Here is a 19,330-nt window from a genome sequence, read left to right on the forward strand (position 1 = left end):
CCTCACCCCGCGCCACAGCCAAAAGCAAAGGAGCCGCAAGGGGAAGCAGCACGGGCGGGCCGTAAACAACCCCTCAGAGACGTTCTCCTCTTAAAACACGAAACATAACTTTCCTGAGAAACAGGACGGAAGAAGCACTTGCCAGCCGCACGCGTTCCCAGACAACAAAGACCCACCAAGCTGCCGGAGCCCGCCAGCACCTTCCGGCAGGCGTGAGGAACGGGGCCCCGGCCACACCCTCACAGTCGAGCAGCACTGAGCAAAGGAGCTAAAAAGCCTCTAAAAGGGACGGAACGCCGCCCGCTCACAGCTGCCGCCCACCCCCGCAGAAGTCCTCAAAAGAACGAGGAACAGCTGCGCCCCACAGCTCCCCACCCTGCTGAGGATTTCTGAGGGCGGGCACCCGTGAGGGGAGGGCTCTTCCCGCCCTCAGAGGCCTGAAAACGGGCGGGAAGCCGTGAGGGGGCGGCGTTTCCGCCCTCAGCCTCGCCTCCGGGTCGGCGAGCAGATGGACACGGACCGGCGGAGCCTTCCGGGTGTCTGCGCTTGGCAAGTTAATTTTTTTTGCTATCTTTTTGTGCGGTTTTTTCTGTGTGTTTGGATTTTTGTTTTGGTTTGTTTTTGAGTTTGGCCCCCAAAGCCTCCTCAGAGCCCTGCGGGGGGAGCCGGGTCCGTCCTGATGGAGGTGAGGGTGAACCAACCCTTCCGTGGGGTGCCTCCCTCAGACCCCAAACCAAAATAAAACACTCTCAGAAAGCCTTGTTAAACACAACAAACAGAACGGTCTTTTAGGTGTTCTTAGAATATTTCAGGAGAATCTTTTCCAATATTTCTCAAATATAAGAACTGTTCCTCAAATGGTAGAAGGCCAATCAGCACAAAAAAGTGGTTTAAAACCAAGTTGGCATCACTAGATTCTCAGTCTAAGTAAGCTCTGAGAAAATATAAAGAGAGCGATAACAATGATTTGCATTGCTTGTGCAAAGTCTGCTAGAACAAGTGTGAATGGGTTTCTTTGTTGTAGAAAACTGTTGAAATGGAACAGAGAAATACCATGGCAGCATTGGTGTGGAACTTAGGAAAGAAATGGGTTGATTTATAGAATGTGTGCAGGTGTTTATTCTGTGGGGTGTTTCGTAAAGCAAGTTATATTTATAAAGCATGAATTTTATTTTAAAAGCTTGAAGAAATGGGGAAAAGCAGAAACTGACAATCCGCTTTAAATCTAACGTAGCATCTCCAACACCAAATGCTATCTTATGCAATGTTTGCTTTCCTAAGTAATTTAACCAATACATTTTGACACGTGCTGTCTATTATCCATCTCCTGCACGTTTAATGACTGCTATATAGTTAGAAGTCTGGAGGATTCTAGGAAATTTCTTCTACGTGGTTTACGAATCATCTTACTTAAACCCCAATTGTCCCCATTTTCAGTCTGAACCTGCAGCAGTCTGTGGCAGTTTCATGGCAGAGTTGCTTTGTTGCAGTCTCACAGGCTCTCATCTTTAGTAAAAGACAAGGAATTGGTTTGCATGTCCCATTTTTCTCTGATAGTGTTGCAAGCAAATCCTTTTTACTTCAGTCTGGCTGCTTTTCACATATTTAAAAATGTGCTCTTGCTTTTGATTGCTTCTCAAACATCTCTGTTAGTGTTTTACCCATTATATTCTGCATTTGTGATTTTTCTCCATTCAGACCCAGCTAACTTTACTTTTTAAAGGGGTAGTTTTATTCCTGATGATTCCCAGCCAGATGTCATTTCCTGACCTAAGCATTCCCCAGCACCTCTTAGATTTCCCAGATATTAATGAAAGTACTATCTTGGTATATAAAACTGGCACTTGTTTCTAGCAGCTGAGGTATTAATGATAGATGGAGTAGGTTGTTTTACCCCAAGGCGTTGCTCTAATTCCAAATAAATGTGTGCTTTTCTTTTTTGTGCTGTCTCTTCACTTTTGCCCTGAGCTCCTGGTCCAGGTTCAGGAGAATGAGCTGCAGTGCTACACTGATAGATGGTTGTGTCTAACAGCAGATACAAGGAAGCTTTTAGTAACTCTAAAGCTTCCCTGTCGTTCAAGGCATCGTTTTCCTTGTATGTGTCCCAAACATGGGAAACACAGCTGGAAATACCAGTGTAGGAACATGGGAAGCTTCTGCCCAGCCGTTTAACCAGTTCAGTTTAGCTCTGTGCTGATGGAACTGTGAGATGTGTTTTCTTTGCATTCCTAATGAGCACAGAACAGAGGGGAAGGCTGCTAGTTTAAAGCAAAAAGCTTATTTTTAAAAGTCTGTGGTAATTCCTCACTCTTAAAGAAGTTTACTGTGGTCTATGAGTGTGTGTGGAAAAAAGGTTTGGGTTGGTTGTTTGTTTGTTTGTTTTTCTTTGCTTGCATGTTGCTGACCTAACATTCTACATAATTCCAGTGTGTTTTCAAAAGTTCTTGCTAGATTTGAAAAGTTTCCAGAGAAGAAATTGTCTGGTCTAGAGTATGAGTTTCATCTAACTGTAGAGGAAAGATCTTATGAGATTTGTAATACTCTCTCAGGTTCTGAAAAACCTTTAGATCAATTTTATACTGATAACTGGGTTTAATACTCTGCTTTTCATTCACAAAAACAAAAACTTGGGTTAAAATTAACGTGTTGCAAAGTAGGTCTACCTCGGTTTATTGGTTCTGTCAAAAACCTTATTATGTACTAACAGATATGTAATGTCCTTTTGAAACCCTGTCCATGAATTCCATGTTGGAATCCCCTAGTTCAGGAAAGCCTTTTTGGAGAGTCTTGGTGAGACAATTTTGTGTGAAAGCTTAACGTGTAACCATTTCATCCCTCCAGTGTTACCTGTGCAGATCGGCAGTGGCATTGCACTCTAGGTCTGCTGAATCCATTTCCTGTGCACAGAAACCACAGCAGTCACTTGTGGGTGGAGTAGGTCAGGAGTGTGGACATGGGAAGTGCAGGGGGTGGTGCCAAAAGGAGGAGAAGAAGAGAAATGAGGAATGTAAGGAACAGCTCTCTGGCTTTAGCTGTGGGTGTCCCTGAAGGCTGCTCGAGCAGTGCAGCCACACGTGAGGGAAAGGCTTTCCCTGCAGCCACAGCACCCAGGCCATCATCACACAGGAAACTTGGAAGCACTGCTGAACTTGGTTGTGTCAATGCCAAACTGCTGGATCGATTGATGGGCCAGAAGTGGCAGCTTGGGGAAATATTTGGCCATCCTCTAAAGGAGAAAAGTGAGGGCATAAAACTGGCGGTGAGAGGGTGATTGTCTGTTCATTAGAGACTGTGTGATGTAAGAGGTTTAAAAATGGCTTGTTCCTGAGTCAGTGGAGCTTCTCTGAGGCAATCTTCTCACACATGTTCTCTGGTGCTTTTTGGTATAAATGCCATTATTCTCCAATGCAGCATTCAGTTGGGCTGCAGGTTTTAGTATTGCTTAGGTAATCAGAGCTTTGAGAATGTATTTCTGGACTGGAGTAGATCTGCTGGCGTTGACATCTTTGAAAAGGTTGGCTGCTTGAAATTCAGTTTTGCCTGGGTGATCCTGCCATTTTCTAGAGAAAAGGAAAGTGTGATATTAGCCATTTTTAACATTTTGTTACAGAGTATTTATTATGAAATTGTGACCGTGTTCACAGGGGTTCTTGGATGAGGGAAGAGACGAGGATCTGACTCCATGTTTCAGAAGGCTTGATTTATTGTTTTATGATACATATTACATTAAAACTGTACTTAAAGAATAGAAGACAAGGTTTCATCAGAAGGCTGGCTAAGAATAGAAAGGAATGATAACAAAGGCTTCTGTCTTGGACAGAGAGTCTGAGCCAGCTGACTGTGATTGGCCATTAATTAGAAACAACCACATGAGACCACCCACAGATTTACCTGTTGCATTCCACAGCAGCAGAGAATCATTGTTTACATTTTGTTCCTGAGGCCTCTCAGCTTCTCAGGAGGAAAAATCCTAAAGAAAGGGCTTTGCATAAAAGATGACACCTTGAGTATTCTGTATTTCAACCAATTATTACTTGGGATGCATTTTGCTTTTGAATTCACGGGATGATGTTTAATTTAATATTCAGTCAGAAGTACTCGGTGCCATTTACCATGACAACCAAAAACAATGAATAATATATTTGTCATCCATTAATAACCATCCAGCCATTTAAAAGTTTCATCCTAATGCATTCTGGAAATCTGCAAATTAATTACGGAAAACCCTGAATGAATATAAAATTGAAATGCTGAAGAATTTAAATGATGCAATTAAATGCTATTGCATGTAACTCAAAGTTATTTTCTTCTAATACTTATTCATCAGTCTTAATTTCAATACCAGCGTTTAGCAACAGAATCAGCTCTTATATCATCTCGAAACATTGGAATTTCAAGTAAAGATTGTGTTCTTTTTCCTTTGATTGCATTATTTCCAGGCACAAATTGAAAGTCTTTATTTAAACAAAAGTGGTCTTTTTAAAGACAGATTACAATGCTCATCAAATTAAGGAGGTTGAGGTCAGAGGTGTCAATTCTTGTTGTTTAAAAAACCCCAATGAACCCAGTCATGGGAACTGGTCTCCAATCACAGGTACCTAAAAATCCTGATTAAACTCTGTGGTGCTGGCAAATCCATACATAGCTAGTACTAATAAGTAAGATTTGCTGACCAGGCTGCCTGAGAAGTTCATATGTACATAAATATCTTTATCCTTATCACAGTTAATGACCTGACAATAGCCATTGAAGAATAGTTTGTGCCAAAACTAACTTAGACTGTAAAATCCTGAATGAACAAGAGGTCATGCAAACTGTATCCCAGTTAAAAACCAGCACAGTGGTGCAGAAAATCAAAGCTGTTGGGTGTGTACATTGGGTGTGCAGTGAAATCTTCAGGCAGGTCAATTGCTTTGAAAATGAAAAAAAATTGTGATTTGAGGGAAGGGCCAATTTTAACAGCAAGAGAGAGAGGGTATAGGATCCCAAGGAAAAATAGCTTGAAGCATCAGGAAATCTTTTATTTGCTTATTTCTGTTTGTTTCACTGATATCAATGCTTTTGTATAAGCTCAATCATTTTGACCAAGGCCAAATGACTGTGCTTAGGTAGTTCTGTTTTAGGTACTATAAAATCTGAGAAATAAAAGACTTTGCAGGAATGTATTTTTTATCAGAAGTTCCACTTTGTGTATCCCTTTAAATCAGCAATTAAGGGGAGTGAGACAGTTTAAAATCTCTTCATAGTCTGGACTGGAAGGCAGCCCAGGAACCTGAACAATGTCACCTCACTGAGTCACCCTCACTGCTGACAAATCAGCCTGGAAATCCAGGTTCTGAGCCAAAACAAGGAGAACAGAAAATAAAAGCCCAGGTGAAGACAAACAGTAGAGTAGGCAGGGCTGAAAAGTTTTTTACTAGGCAATCTTGAAAATAATTTTGTTTAAATAATCTGATTTAAACTCTAGAGAGAATGTTTTCTTGAGGGTAAATTCATTGAAACAAACATTTTGAAAAACAAGTCATGAAGGGTATCCATCTTATAGAAAACAGATTTTTTTTTTTCTGTATTGTTTTCCTTCTCTTTTCATGAACAACAGTAAAATACATGTATTACATGTAAATGATCAGATTTGGCCGTTTCAAGCCAAATTTAATCCAACTAAATATGTGGGGAAAAAAGTAATAACAAAGTGAAGCAGGTTTTTAAAATTATGTGGTTTTCATCAAATAATGCTTATTTTGACATTCCATTATCTGGTCACGTGTTTTGGGACAAAAACCATTAATTATTTCTCATATATCCTTAAATAAAACCAGCCCAAGTCTCTCAGTACAAACACTCCTGCTTTAAATTCTGAGACCCTGAGTGTTTCATGCAGTTTTGCAGTAATACAGGTTTTTTGGAATATCTGATTATGTCCTTACATTGTTTTATATGTATCAGAGGAAATCTAACATTTGATCAAGGTGCTGACTGTGATTTTTTCATTTGATAGCTGTCATAAAATTTCTGTATGACATTATTTGGCCTGGGGTTTTCATTGATTAGTTTTGATTAGATTTTGGGGGTTCCTTTTGTTTTTTAAATTTAGTAAAAAAAATATGCTTTTATTCTAATTCTCCTATCATTTTGAGAGCAGAGCAGTGAGTCGGGCAGTACTCCAAGCTTACAGAGCTGTGTTGTTGGTGATAACAAGGGGAGGTTTTCTCTTTCTCTTTCAGTGCACGAGAGGGGAGTGCTGGAACCCTTGGCAGGAGGAAGCCCTTCCCTGACACACGGACGTTGGCCGAGCGCTGTGGCACAGCCCCGGGCTCTGCTGGAAAGGTAATCCACGTCTGGGCTCAGTCCCAGCAGAGCTGTGCAACCCCATCAGGAGCACGGGGATCAATGTTCACCTTCCTTCCCTGATCCCCCACCACCGAGGCTTTCTGCATGCAGGGCCTTAGCCTTTGCACCAGTGTATGGATCTGTCCATGTAGGATCTAGCTTGCCTCAGGGGCACTACGAATACAACATTGCACAAGTCCTGCCGTATCAATATTCATTTGTTTTTATTGATTAGTTGGCACTTGTAAATTCTGGGTACTGAATTAATGGGTGCTGAATAACTACTTCGATTAATGAAGCTAAAATTGGCTTTAGCATCCTACACTAACTACAGACATTTTTTTCTATTACAAAGCTAATTATTAGCTAATTATTTCTTTTTTTATGATCTGCAGCTAATTTACTTATTTGCTGATCCTTGGCACCTCACTGGAAGCCACAGAGTAATGAAAGAGAAGCTATTTATAAAGGTTCCTAATTTACAGTATTACACAAGAGCATCCTTACTCTAACTCCATATTTAAACATTAGAATTAATAAGTGAATTTCACCAAATGACTGCATTTCAGAGGGTAAAATTTTAGAAGATTAATTTGAGGTGCTGCCTCTTTTGCCACTGTTTTGGCACATTTTGTATGTGTCTTATTCATGCACGTGGTTATTAGTGGAGACACAGCATAAGGTAGGTGAACACATTCTTGAATGTGTGCTCTGACACACAGTCCACGTGTCATGGTGGTGTTGTCTTTGCTGTTTCCTTTTTGCACAGAAGTTCTTTATTTGATTTTTATTGAACCATATCTTTTGGAAAAGATATATTTTCCTTTCTTCCTTGGTAAGTATAATGGGGCCCATTTTTTCTTTTTTTGGAGCCTTCTCTACACAATAAAAACCCCAGTGGAGGCGGACAGTGCTCATCCTCCATAGCTGGTCTGGGGCCTAAGCAGCAGCATTATGAGAGTCACTAGCAATGTGTGTAAGAAACAACTCACCACAAGGGAAAATGAGACACAGGCACAGAAATCCCAGATCTGTTTAGCAAACTACTTTTTTAGAGCTGCTTGGAGAATGTGACACGCAGTGGTGACGTCCTTGTGTCAGGTAATGCAGGTGACCAGCGCAGACACAGCAGGAGATGAGGACTCCAGACTGTCAAGCACTCGCACTGTGGGGGTATAAAAACCCAGGGGTTCCTTTGTTTGGGGCTCCTCATTGCAGGCACCAGACTGGAGCTGCTCTTTTTCTTATTGCACCATGAATAAAGTATTTTAAGGGTCGTGATGTCTGAGGCTCTCCTGTGGGGATCCCGGGATGGAGCCGGTGAAGAGACCTGGTCTGGCTGTGAGTGTGGAGGGCACAGGTGAGAAGGGGCCTCAGTCCCAGTGCAGGAGTGACTCCAGGATGTCCAGACAGGCATGGTGCCTTAGCAACTGCAGTTCACACCTCTCAAGGTTTTCATTAACTTTCATGGGCGAAGTAACCCAGGTAAGGGCTAACAATCTATGGATGAGGGCTCTGTTAGCAGTTAAGTGAAAAGGGAGATGTGCTGTGCAAAACTTCTTTGTTTATTGCTTTTGCTGACTGGCTGGAAGTGGGGTCACAGTAAGCTCGGAAGGCTTGATATAAATGAAATAATTTAACCAGAAAATACATTGTAGGGAGATAGAATATAAGAAAATAAAGGTAGTATAGAAAGTAATCTTAGCCCTTAAGGAGTTGCAGCTGAGCCAATTATTAGAGATTGGCAACAGGCCTGACTTTACCAGGCCACAGCTGTAGCCAATAATAAGAAGAGTGTTATAAAAGAGTGGATTGGTTGGTTGAGGGCAACTGTAGTCAGTTGGCTGCTGTGAGAAGAAGGAAGAGTCAGTGCTTAGAGGAGCTGCCTACGAGAAACATCAAGGAGGTACAAAACTTTAGCAATACGGAACTTTTGTAATATAATGACAACAAAGCATCTTAAGGAAGGTGACTCTGCAAAATGCCATCCTTAACCAATCTCACATTTGTGCCTTTAATAGTTGTTATTAAAGTGTGATTTTACGTAAATGAAGATGTATATGGTTTCCGGATTGATGGAACTCAAGCATGGGATTACTGTAATTTTGCACAAAAATGCACCAAGGTATTCTCAGCCAGCATCAGAATTAATGAATGAAAGCAAATAATTTCAGTTCTTGGGGCCATCACAACTTCAGTGATATTGGGAAATCTCCCAGTGGCACAGGGCCATGAGATGGTGGCAGCATTCCCTTAGTGCTGCTGGCACCACGAGGGGTGGCTGCACAGCCGTGTGTCCTTTGTGCTGGCTCACTGATTGCTGTGGCTGGGGATGCGTTGACATGAGCAAGAGCAACAGTCTCTTTTAGGAAGTTCAGGAGCCGTAGGTTATCAAATATGGTTTATATTGGCTAGTTTAACTGTTGAATAAAATGTAGGTGATATCTGCAATTCCTGTGCCAGGAATCGGGTGTAGAAGTGCAAAAACGCTTGGATTTTAGCGTATGGCGTTATACATCCCAGTACAGTGTGTGTAGGAAGGTGGATGCCAGTTCACACACATTTTCAAAAGCAGGGATGACTAACTGTCAGGCTGGAGAGCAGAAGTCAAAGTTTGCTTCTGTAATGGGCTGTGCAGAGTAGCAATATTTTTGTTCAGGTCTCTAGTAACCTGTGCATTAGGAATAAAAATTACCACTTAGCTGTTTAGGAGTCAACAAAGAACAACTGCTGTCCTGTTTCTCTGTGAGCAAGGGCTGAGCTGGTGAGTAATGACATCTGGATCAATGCTGATTTTTATTTGCTATTTCCTGATGCTAAGCATGAGTCTCCTTCACTTTCACTGCTTGAAGTACGTATGCCTTCACTGCTCTGTTTTTCATGATTTCTGCCTTCCCACTGAAGCTTGATCCTTTTAACAAGACCTGTATGGGGTAATTTGCAGTAAAAAAGTATGGATTGTTTTTGGGAATCTACTTGTTTCTGACTTGCACCTATTGCACTGAGCCATGTTTGTAAATGTGAAGCTGAAACCTTAGCAATATTGTACATTTTTACTTGTTATTCAAAAGTAGTATTAATAGTGTCCTGTTTATGGATGACTAAGCAAAAAAATTGAAATGCAAGTGAAAAAAAATTTGGCTAAGAAAGAGCAAAGTCTTGCCCACATATGCTTTAAAATAACAGTGTTCTGAGTGGTGGCCTCAGGCAAATAGTTCCACGTGGAGTGATGGGAACAGACTACTGGAAGTAATTATAAAAAATTGATGAGTTGATAACATAATGCTATAAAGCACCAGCTTCATCTGTAGCTTTTTAGAGTACAGGAAACTTTGACCCAAAAAGGTTTAGAATGGCTGGAAGGCATTTGATTGAAAAAAGGGGAGCTATAAAGCTTAAAATAAGAGGCAGATTCAAGTGCTGGTAAAGTTATCATTTTAACTGAGCTGACTTTTAGTAGACTGAATTCCTGTAAACCATCTAGTGCATAAAAATAAAGCAAAATGGTAACTGAAACTATATTTTGTAGCACAACATCTTTTATTTCAGTATAAGTAAAGGACAGTTTGAACAGTAGAAGTGGAGTTTTTAGAGGAAGGGTTTTGCTTTAATGCAAGTTTGGAGACTAGAATGTCAGTGGTGAACAGTTTGAGAAAAGCGAACATCTTTGATTTGAAGCTATCAGGATTTTTTGTTCCTCCTTGTAAAGAAGAAAATAACCAGAATCAGTCACTAAGGTTCCTTTGAAGTGCTCTAGCAAGTTATGAACTGCACATGTTGGTAACTGTCTGCGTAGCAAAAGTGCTTTCCTTTTAGGAAGTGGGTGAGAGAAATAATTTGAAATTTTCATTTGCAAGATGATGTTCATGGTAGAAATGGCTATAAGTTGTCCTGATCTTTCTAAAAAATATTTCTTTGACAGACCTTGTCCAGATCAGGAAAAAGAGTCACTAACAATCTCAATTCACAAAAATATGTTTAAAAGACCATTAGTACTTTAAACCAAGTTTAGAGGTATTCACTTTCAACCTACCATTGCTCTTGTTCCTTTTTGCAATAATAATAATACCTTCAATAATAATAATTTCTTTTCCATATTCCTGTTTATTGCTGTATATATGGCACCATAGCTATGCTTCTTTATTTATTGCTGTAACAAACACCCGGGAAAATTGTGCAGTACCTTATTCTAAATGATATAGTAACCTGGCCAAAAAAAGAAATTAATTCACACTGTGCATACAGTCTGAGTGAAGAGAGCACAGCTCTCGTTTTGGTAGGTAATGCAGATTGGTACAAGGTTAAGAAACAGGTTACCTTTACAACCTTACAATTTTTGTGAAAGTGTTAGCACTTAAAAAATTTTTTTCTGCTTGGTTTTTTAAGATGTAGTGAGACTACAGGAGTTGGAGGCATGCCAACTTGTCTTGTGCAGGAACAGGTGAAAATGATTTTAAAAGCAATATTTGTGTTTTACTTCATTAGCTTTCTCTTACTTACTGGTATTCAGACTTGGTTCCTACTCATGCTTACCTGCACACCACCACCAAAAAATCCCCCACACATTCCCTAGCCCTGTGAGCTCCCAGGAAAGCGCTGCAGGAATTCATCAATGGAATGAACAGCTGTCTGAAGGCTGCCCACACCTGCACAGGGAACTGGGGTTTAGCTCTTATCCCACCATGCTTACTGTCTCCTGCTTGGCACAGATCCTTGCCTTTGTTCTGGCTGTCAGAGCTGCAGGAGGAACGTTGGTTCCAGAGGGAAGTTTGTGCTTCCTGGGTTCTTTGCACCAGGCAGAGAATTCTGTCATTGCTGGGAGCTTGGCCATCAGCAGAGCAGAGGGACTGATCTCCTGGGGCTGGGGTCAGCGTGATCCAGGGACAGGGATACCAGCAGTCAAAATAGAATCCCAGATGTGTTGTTTGGTAATGTGGGAATCCCAGCAATGAACATCTGAAAGGTGCTTTTCAGAGAAGGATTCTCTTTTACCAAAGTTTTCATTCAGAGGTTTATAAGGCCTGGTGCTTGTTTTGGAATTTGCTAATCTTCGATTTTCTCTGGCAATTAAAATGTGCACAGTCAGTGATGGAAGTAGAACAATTAAGGTTGTGTAAAGACCTGGCCTACTCAGATTTTTCTTGGAGAGAAAAGAGGTGTGGGAGGGGAATTAGCTAAAGAAGGCAGTACTTCTGTCACCTACAGCCTACATGAAAACTCTTGCTTATTTAAAGAAATAAGCTGTCACTGTAACTTTGGTGGATGGGGCCCAAAAGGAGGATGAGATTCAGGCACTTTTTCATACACTTGTGGCATAATGAGTGGCTGTACTTCTGGCAGGGTATCACAGTACATGAAGTAAGTTCAGGTTACCTGTAATCTTTATATCACAAATGATCTAGTATGGGTCATAAATCCTGTAAATTTGAGGTTGCCTAAAATAGAGAGCAAAATGATCAGTCATTCTCATGAGCTGACCTAGCCTGGGTAATCACAAGGAAGAGTTGTGACAGGAACTAAAGGAAAATGCGGTTCATTGAATCTTTCATAAATTGATAAACTCTTGCAGCTTTAAAGGAATGACCCTTTCAAAGCAAAATAATGAAATCCATCTCTTGTCAGTTTGGGGAGATTTATAATTGTAAGCTGATGAATTTTAGCAATGCTGTCAGTCTGCTTTTCAGATCAATGCCAATGAAATATTTTGTTTACAATTTAGCCTCCAGCTCCCCTGAAATTTGTGAGTTTTAATACCAGAAGTAGTTATGTCTAACTCTATCAATCCACTGGTAAATTAAATGGTAAACAAAAGCAACCTTATTATTTTGTCAAAATGCTCTCAATAGGAAGCAAAACTCTTTATTAAAACAGGATATGTTACACTGAAATGAAAAGGAAGTTTCATTTCAAGAACCATCTTCTAAAAAACAGAGCAAGACCTTCACACAGCTAGATTTATTTGATGGGAATAGTACAAAGGTAATAAAACTGAAGTTGTATATTGGATTTCTTTTCCCTGGAATAAAGACAAAGGACCTAAAAAAAGATCTAAGACCTACCTAAAATGCACATATGATAAATTTGCTCCAGCAATGTATTTTCTTTTTTTTCCTTCAAGTAGCTAATGAATAACTTTTCTTTTTGAAATTTTAGGGCTTATGTATTTCTATTTCATGTCGAATCCCCTGCTGATCTCTGAAATATGTTGTGCAAACATACATTGTATGTAGGTTATATATTCACAGTGACATTACTGTGGTACAGGAGCACAATGAACGCAATCTTTAGGGGGGCATTTCCAGTGCTGAGTAAGTTAATATTTCAGCCACGTTCCAGCCCATGGAAGCATTTACTTTTGAAAAGAGCTTTAAGATTATCAGTTTAAAGTTATCAAGTGTGCTGACCCTGCACTGCCAAGCCCACCACTAAACCATGTCCCCAAGTGCCACATCTAGGTGGCTTTTGAGTAATTCAGTAGGAGAGTAACTCCTAGCTAAGGACAGCCACATAAATGTTTTTTCTTATGTGGCATGATAATTCCATAAAAGAACCAAGTTAACAAAATAATAATATATTTTTAAAAAATCCAAACCTGCACGTAATGCTAAACCATGATTTTAAGTTTTTTTCTTGATCACACCAATCTGAAGTGCTTGCATCACTACCGGCCTCTTAACAAATTTCTAGAGATTGAGATTTGTGCAGCTTACAAATGCCAGTGGTTCTATAGTTTATCCATCTCTAAATACCTCCTTGAGATGGTATTGGCTATTTAGGCTTGAGGCAACATGAAAAAATTGCTATTTTTATGATTAAAATCTACCTGCTACAAATAGGACATGAGAATTCCTTTGAAAGGCATTCATCTGCCTTTGGGATGCTCCCATCTGTCTCTGGGAGCAATATTATTCTCCAATAAGTAAAAGAACACCAACAAAATTAACTTGTTTATAAATCCTACATTTTAGACTCTTTTAACCTTTGACATGATGGTTTTCAAAGCAGTTTTTTTTTAATGTTTCCTCGAGTGCTTTGCTGTGCTGAAGCCCTGGCTGGAAGTGAGGCTACATGTCCATGCGGGATTAGATGGGCTCTGACTGAGGAGCTTTTCCCCGCTGCTCCAGGTGTTAGTGCAGGTTTTGTGCTGCCCCAGTGGCAAAGCCTTGTCTCCCCAGCCTGGGAGAAGTGTCAGTGCTCTAGGAATTTTCAACCATTCCATCACCTGGAAATACAGGATGAGAATGCTATGGTAATATTATTTAAATTGAAGCTAATCAGCATTTCAGCATTCTGGGAGCAGAATTTGAAATGTCTCTTTGAGGAGACATTTCTGAAGTAAGCCATACACCTTGTGGTGATCTGGTGGAAAATCTGTGTACGTTGGGTAAGTTGCAAAGGCTCTCAGGCGAAATAGTGGTCTGCATGGTAGCACTTACTGGTAATATTCTCCTTATGCCAATACTCATTCAGAGAGCAGGGTTCCATTGATCCAGAGGAATGGCAAATTAAGTTTCCCAATCTACTGTACAGGCGTGTGTGGGATGTAATCTGTAATAGCAGTGTGTAATAATTGCAGGAGTCTCTCCTGCAATCTTTCCCTTAGAGGCTTTGTGAATGTTATCTTTATATTTATCAACTACTTGTACTAATTAATAGCAAAAGCTAAGCATAATATGATTCAAAACAAGCAAACAATTTGTTTGCCCTGTAAATATGACATATTACAGAAACATTTATGCCAAGACCTCAAATTTCAGGAGTAGGTATAGCTTAGTGTGTTCTTTGCTTTTGCTTTTCAATGTGATTTCCTGTTGACACTGGTAAACTCTGTTCTGTTCAGCATGGGGACAAGAACATGACATGGCAACTTGCAACTCTACCCAGCCCTATGACAGGATGATATGGAAATTTTTTCTTGCTGTTTCCACCGATCTTATTGATCTGAAAAATAAAGGCAATGGAAGGAACAGGATTACTGTTTCACAGCAAACTTAGATTTCTACTCCTTTCAATTTTGGTCTAGATCTGCTCAAAGTTGCCATTTCAATTTTCCCTATTGACTGAGAGCAGGTAGAGTTCTGTTTCCAAACCACCAAAACACAAAAACACCTAATGAAGCAGCCCCTGCTGTTTCGTTGCCATTCTTGTCAGAGCTACCGCTGCTATTAGCAGAGAAGCTGACAAGAGCACCAGTGCCACTGAGCAGGTGGGTTGTCCCCAGAATGTATAATTCTGGGCAGTTTATCCCAAAATGACCGCAGTCTAATCCACACTCTTTTATTTGAAGCCACCATCTCGAAGGTCTATGAACTTTTCACTTCCTTTTTGGAGGAAGGGAACTGTGCTTTGAGAAACACCAGCATTCAGATGGATTGGCTGGATAGAATATATTGTATGGCTGGATAGAATATATTATACTGTCCCCTTGTCACAGAGCTCAAATTTCTGCCATTACCAAGTGTTAATGCCCCTCAGAGTTTCAGCAAGGTCTTTTACAGCTCTTCCTGACATGGGCAGATGTTATTAGTGTCACTGATGGAATGAATTGCCTCTGCCTAGGGCTGCCATGGCCTCTGAACTCTGAGATAGAAATTTTCTGTCATCATAATGTAAAATATACAAGCACTGCTGAGAGAATCTGGAGATTTTTGTATCAGAACATGCAAATTTTCATTTATTTTCACCCTCTGCAGTGAACCCTTTGTCTCCAGCGAGAGAAAGGGCAAAGGTGTTACAGAGTGGCACCTGCAAATAGCCAGCAGCCTGTTGCTGTCATTTGCTCTTAGCCGTGCTCCAGCTCTGCCTGAGCCTACAGAGGACACCTCACCTGGCTGTGTTTTTCTCCTGGGCTGCCTGTGCCTGATGAGCCATTCCCTGTAGGACAGATCATGGACACTCCTTAGTAACTCTGATAAACTGTGGAGAGCAGCTGAAAGGAGCCTTTGCAAGGGGATGCGGGGATAGCAATAATGGCACAAACACAGCTGCACTGGGGGAACACCCAGAGTAAATATTCTGAAAGTTACTGGGGTGAGACAGTCCCATTTCACCAGTGACCCTGTGAGGCTGAGCTAAGGTTTACTTGGCTTTCTTCATTCACTGTAAATGTTCGTCCTCTCTAGGTTGTGATTGCTCATGGTCATTACGGGCATGTATCTGTCTGCTGAATTAGATTTCAGAGGTAAGCTCAAGACCTGTAACAAAATCTCATTTAGTCTTTTTGTGATTAAAATAATCTCCCTACTTCTTTCTTTCCCTTCAGAAACAAATTGATTGCTGTAGAAGTGTAGGTAGAATCTTTTTTAAGAAGATGCCTGCTACTGGAATAAGATTGAAGTTGACATTTTGACTGTAGGTCCTTCTAGCTGAGGAACAGATTATTAAAATACTTCTAATTATAGAAATTGCTTAGGTGTCTTAGACTATGAAAAATAGTATTTTACAGGGGGTTGGGCAGTGTCTCCTCAACAGGAGAGTTCACACAGATTGTTCTGCCCGTTGGGATGCCAGTGAGCCAAATTGATTCTCAGCAAGTTCTGATGTGCTTAGCACTGAATCTGACTCAACTTGACAGTTCTCTAAGTCAAGTGGGATTGATAGCCTTACAGCAGCTCCACTTGTTTTTCTTTCTCCTTTATTTAATTGAATAAGAGTTAGTGAAATTCTATTGTCTGTCTCTGCTGTGCAGACCCACAGTGTAAGTATAAAGCTGTCTTTGATGTGCTATGACCTCATGATTTTAATCTAGCCAGATGAATTGCACAATTATATATTTCATGACAGTCACAGTAGCTGGGCTACAGGAGTTGCTTGAGAGGCATAAATTAGCCATATGCCCAGGTATTTAATTAATAAGCATCCTATTCTGGATCTTGCTGAATCTGGCATCTCAACTGTAAAAACAATGAGTTGTTCTGTTATGCTTAGATGTGCACTTTGATTTTCAGCAGATAGAGTTATTGAGTCTTTGACAAATAAATTAGGTAAATAAGCAGCTAAGTATGTTAAGAAGCAGCTCCTGTCTGCTGTAAATTAGTCTGGATTTGCTGACTTTGAGAGAGGAGGCTCCTGCCATCCCTGCCCATGCACGTTGGCGTGCAAACAGCCCTATCAACTTAGCTCACACGGTGGAACCCAGTGCTCTGCCCTGTATGGTAGCAGCCAGTTGAAAATATTTGTATACAGACAGGGCTTAAAGGAGCTGTAGAGCAGTCTGATGGTGCTCAGGTAAGGTTCTGTGATTTGGGAACACAATCAGAGACAATTCAGAGCAGCAGTACACTGGTGTTTTCCAGACTTCTGCAGTGGCAGGACTATAGAAATTATCCCTGTGTTAGCTAAGAGCTGACCTGCTGTTCTTATGCCACTAATACTGACATAGACACAGATAGACGTATTTGATCCTTAAATGCAAGACTGAAATTTTCAAAAATAAAGCTACAACATCTAAAAATAAATAGGATGCTGCGTAACTCAACATCTGTCTGTTGAAATCAGAGTTGCAGAAGTTTATAGTATGAAATAGTTATGTGTAATATTTAAAAAGGGCAATTTTATAACTGATAATCAACACTTGAGGTTATGTAAACTGAAATAAGGAGCATGCTCTCATTTTCAAGAGTAAAAGCTACTTGCTTATGAAAGGCATGGGAGGAAATTTCTTCACTACTCCCATCACAGTTTGCTTGGAGGTAGATGATGAGCTTCCATCAGGGAAACCATCATCCTTCTTCCTTTTTGCCCTATGTAGGCCCTAACCGTGGATCACAGGATTTAGCAGGGCCATTTACAGCACCGCAAGATAGATAGAAGGGAAGGTGTAGCAGTTATTGTAGACAGCACTGGATGATCCATCACTTGGATAAGTGAGCAGCCTGTTCTTCCTTTCTGTTCTCTCCAATAAGGACTTGACAGACAAGAAATTGTCCTCTGTGGTACCTAAACTATAAAAAGTGTGCTGGAACTATTGCTGGAGTGATTGAGCCTTGCTTTGTGCTGTTTCCTGCTGTGTGTCATGGTCTGCATGTTCCAGTTCTCTTCCCCTGATATTAGCCCTTGCCAAGAGGACCATCAGTTGTGAGAAGGTTCAGCTGTCTGTCACACATTAATGAATTCACCTTTTCTTCTAAAACTCAAAAGACAATAAGGCATAGAGTAGTGTTTAAAAAGTTAGATAGTGTACTAACATGGTAACTTTCAGGTAGACAGATATTCTCAAGCTATGTTATAATGATCCCTGAATCAATTCTTTAGTGAATTATTGAAGTTAACCCTCACCTTAATTAAGGTCATGGAAAACTAAGTTTGATATCAAAATTTATTTATCTCTTAAATCTTTCTCAAGATGTCACATCTGAGATAGGAATCAATAAATTAATTCACAATGCTGATATATTGCAACCACTTGGCTTTAAGAAAAGAACATTTAAATATTTCCTTATCTAAGTATGCACACACTCACCTGAGTTTATTTTCAATGTTACTCATTAAAAAAAAATCTCTTGCCAGTGTTCAGTGCTCATGAACAGTTATGGTTTTCTGAGGAATCAGTACTTATTCCAGCACAAGTGTCTGGGTTTGGAATGGGATCATTTCATTTCTTGAAATCAGAATATGAAATCAGGGAGTTGCAAAACAGTATTTGCCACTTAATGGAATCTGTTTCTGCTTTCCAGTGTGTTAAGGTTTTAGATCTGAATTTTCATCTTGATAACTTTTCTTTGATTCCTTACTGAGGTTTATTGTCCAGAGAATGTGTTGTGTCATCAATCTAAGCACGTGCATTATTCTTTTCATTATTTTGCAATAATAGAAAAAAGTCTAAGTAATAGTCAGTCTAAAAATCTTTCTAATCTCATCTTGCTTATTCTGTTTTAATTTTATCTTGCTTATTCTGATATAATTCCAAAAATCAAAACTCACTTGTGTATTAAGGTATTCTCAAAATTGCAGAAGAAGCTACTAAAGGTTTGGAGAAATTTTCCAATCCTTTTAATTCCATTAAATTCTTTTAATTCCATTTACAGAGAATGATTTTGTAAGGCTATACATATTTCCATTATTTCTGAAGTTGATAGAATGAATTAAATTCTAGAGTTGTTAATCTGTTTTTGTGGGTGAGTAGAAATTATCAAAATATTTTTAAATATCTTTCACATCCAGTGATGGTCCACGTTCATTGCGTTACCTGGGTAGTTAGCTGGAAGCAAATAGGCAATTTTGTATTAATTTGTGAACAAGCAGTGTTAGCATTGCAAATGATGCAGATGATGCAAATACAGAAAATGGTCTCTATAAAATTAAAATCACTGACAGTATACCAATATTGCATTTTGAAATATTCCTAATGCAGCTCTACTGGTGTCTTGAAAATCATCTAATAAAGATTATTGCTCTTTGAACTGTAATAACAGACTAACCATTTGAAACATCTGCTATTTCCCCGAATCATTTCTTACAAGCTGTGGAAGACCTATGGGTGAATTTGAAAGGAAAAACCCAAACCTGTTGGGTTTTATGTCACTCTCATCTAATTAACATAAGCAGGTGTCTATTTTTTTTCTGTAGATGTTATTGTGTCACTTTACAGAAGTGCATGCATTTTATACATACAAAAATGTTTTAAGAAATCTGTTTTTTCCTGTTATGCTGGAATTGGTTCTATATTCTCTATTTGTCTTGTGTTTTACGCCTGGAAGGCCAGGACGAGCAGTTGAGAAACTCATTTTGCATGGACTTGACTTTTAATGGCAGGTAAATCACTTTGTTGAGATTCTATTTAAATAATTAATATTGTGTGAGACTGAGGCCACTACAAGATGTTGTAGCCAAAAAGTGACTTTGAAGAAAGATTCCTCAAATGTAGTCATGCAGAAATGTCACAGAGGCTTGAAAAATCAGAATATTATTGGCAGATGGTTTTAGGTCTTCATTTCCTTCTGGACAGTTTTTCAGTCTTGAGATGGTATTCTCAGTAGAAAAAGGACTTTCAAGGATTCAG

The 19,330-nt window shown here is 39.8% G+C and overlaps 1 protein-coding gene across 2 annotated transcripts in view; it reads right to left on the minus strand.

The window, feature by feature from the left end:
• The window catches only part of LOC139602555 (uncharacterized), a 125,469-nt gene that overhangs the window by 43,974 nt on the left and 62,165 nt on the right, over window positions 1-19,330 (minus strand). The gene's annotated exons all lie outside the window — the stretch shown is intronic.

Source organism: Agelaius tricolor, unplaced genomic scaffold (assembly GCF_023055355.1).
Source record: "Agelaius tricolor isolate 1412-34295 unplaced genomic scaffold, bAgeTri1.0.p SCAF_34, whole genome shotgun sequence".
NCBI lineage: Eukaryota > Metazoa > Chordata > Aves > Passeriformes > Icteridae > Agelaius > Agelaius tricolor.